Below are 2,957 nucleotides of genomic sequence, written 5' to 3'. Positions count from 1 at the left end.
ATAAATAAATAAATAAATAAATTGCTGTTTTCCATCCAAAGTCCAGCATCATGAGGATGTCGACAAAGCGGAAAGAACGTGCTGTGGACTAGTGGGTGTGAATGCCCCCCCCCCCCCAGGGACATCCTGCATTGTGAAAGCTTCAGGCAATAGAACCCCAGAAAGGAGAAGGAGCCAGATGGACGATCATGGAAACACACAGGAGGTCCCAGAATCAACTTGGCAGACACCTCCAGAGGTGTTTTTTTTTTTAATATATCAATAGCACCAACCAAGGGTTCAAAGGCCACAACATAGATTGTTTAGTCTGACAATAAACTCACCTGGGAGTGGCAATAAACAGCTTGAAGCCTCTTTTTAATTAATTATTCACTATTTGAGGCTGAAACGGGCTTCAAATGCTTTTTCTTGCAAGTGTTAATCGGCGCACTATGGCTGCTCTCGACAGTTAAATGCTGATCAGAGCATGTTGATTGCAGTCATATATGGATAACATCTGCCCACAGTCCACAGGGACTTGCCGACCCAGTTGTGCACATATATGGACAACAGGGTGCAATTTCTATAGACGATGTTGTTTTTCTATTTGTAGTCTATACATGTGTGTATTATAAAAAAATGCTCATTGTGAGATCCACTCTTTTGTGCTCCACCATTTGTAGGTGCAATTAGCCACTTGTTTTCAACTGGTGAACAAATTTGCTTCAGGGCATATCATCCACGAATCTATGATTTTGTTTTTCCATGCTAATTTTCATTTATTACAATGTCATTTCATTGGTGTAAATGTAGAAGCTTAAAAAAATTGATAAATTAAATAATAATAATAAAAATGTCACCGTTATTTTAATGTAGTCAGTACTGTATGCTAAATGTGAATGTTGATTGAAAGAAAATAATTTAATTTTGTTATTTCCACCTAAAGTACGCCTTTGTGGATTTTATTTTGGTGGAAATTAAATGAATTCATTTATTCAATTTGAAGGAACAATTTTTCATCCATGCTGCGTTTAAGTGTAAATGTATTTAAATGTAATTAAAACCATGGGAATCTAATTGTATTGGCAAAAAATAAATAAATATAGATTTCTATTAAATGTTTCTTTTATATAATTTATTTTCATTTTAATGAAAAAAATACTAATATAATAATAATTTATTTTAAGCATTTATTCTTTAAAAATATCATCATGTATATATTTATGTAATTAATTCAAGTTCATTTAGTCAGTTATCTGTGTCGCCAAACATAGCCAATTAACATAAGTTAGGAATTCCAGTTTGATGGAACAAAAACTGCGGCCAAGATGTCACACACGAATGAGTCAACCAAATGTAAGTCGACAAACAGAACCACCTTGGTGGAGGTAATAAATCTGCCCAATCGCTAATTGGTGGCCACTGCTCCCGCTGTCCTCCTGTGTGGCATTTCCTTTTGCAAACATGCTGCATTGATTGACGCCATTTCAACTGTGTGCCAATCTTATCTTCTGTCACAAGTGTGGAAATGAGCAGCCTGCACGCACACGCACACGCACACATTTGGTCTTAGCCGAATTAGACCTTAGGCTCCATCACTTCAAATGAAGAGAAGGCAGGAAAGTCAAATTGAAAGAGTCACTCAGGAGCGCCTTTAATGTTGATGATGCTGCCACACCTCAAGATGGAGACCGACTTGACAGATCGAATACCTCCCATCAAATGTCCCTGACAGTTTTACCAAACTGTTGATGTAATTCTCATGAGATGCATTTTGTATTTTTTTTCGACATTCCAAATCCAGGGAATTGAGGTAGCAGTAACTTAAAGAGTATTTGATGTAAGGCAAACAAATAGGAAAACAAGGCACTTGGGAAACACTAAATAACAAATAAATATATTGGCAAAATAACTATGAAAACTAAAACATACGGAGGAGAGGATTGAATTGACAGGGACAATCAAACAGGGAACTAAATACAAACAAATTAACGAGACAACGAGGAACACCTGGACTAGACACAAAGGGTTGGAGGGAGCTGATTTGTTAACACTGGGGCGTGGATAATGGAACGCAGGTGGACACAATAAGCATGACGAGACAGAAGACACAGGAACAAGACAAAACATGAAATTAAAGTCAAAAACCTAAACCGACACAGCAGATCAGGGCATTCGTAAACTCACCTAAAAAATAAAAAAGTAAAAATAAAAATAAAAAAATTCCTAAACTCGCCTTCTGTTATTTTTTTGGTGGAATATTTACACGCTGAAAAGTCATCTATTTGAGCTTTCTGTAATGACGCAAGAAATGCCTCTATGTTAGCAGAGGCGTAAATAACGCATATTTTCTTTATCCTCTGCAAAGAATAACTAATATTACTGCTTCTTTCCGAGTTTAGTTGTGACAGTCTGTCTACATCTGTCGGCATGTTTTTCTTATGCTGCCCTCAGGTGGTCAAGACGCGCACTGCAGAAAGAGCCACGCAGTCGCCATTAATTGTTTGATGTTTGAATATTTACATTTTATTTAATGGGGCTTTTAATTTCAGTTTTTATGAAGTAGTGAGGCAATTGTATTTTTACAGAAAAAAATTACAAAGTTAGGTTTTTTTGGGTGGTGTGATTTTTTTTCTTTTATTTATTTATTTATTCATTTATTTATTTATTTGTTTATTTATGTGCTGGGCTGGTAGTAATCTTTGGGAAAAGTCCAGAAATATGCATTTGATAAATCATTCCGAAAAGGAATACTATTTATGAATTTTCAAGAATTATTAAAGATCATTATGCATATTTTACAAAAGTGATGTGTACGCAAAACAGTGGCATTAAACTAAGATAAAACAGACAAACTACTATTCAACATTTCTCATGATTAAATGAAATCCTATTTTATTACACCCTTATTAACTCATATACTGTATTCATTTTGAAGTGAGATCAAAACACAAAAGAATGCCAGTCACCATGAAGCG

This window comes from Idiotropiscis lumnitzeri, chromosome 1 (assembly GCF_059441095.1).
Source record: "Idiotropiscis lumnitzeri isolate Australia: NSW breed Sydney's pygmy pipehorse chromosome 1, RoL_Ilum_1.0, whole genome shotgun sequence".
NCBI lineage: Eukaryota > Metazoa > Chordata > Actinopteri > Syngnathiformes > Syngnathidae > Idiotropiscis > Idiotropiscis lumnitzeri.
The sequence above is the reverse complement of the archived record's forward strand: the minus strand, read 5'-3'. Positions refer to the sequence as shown.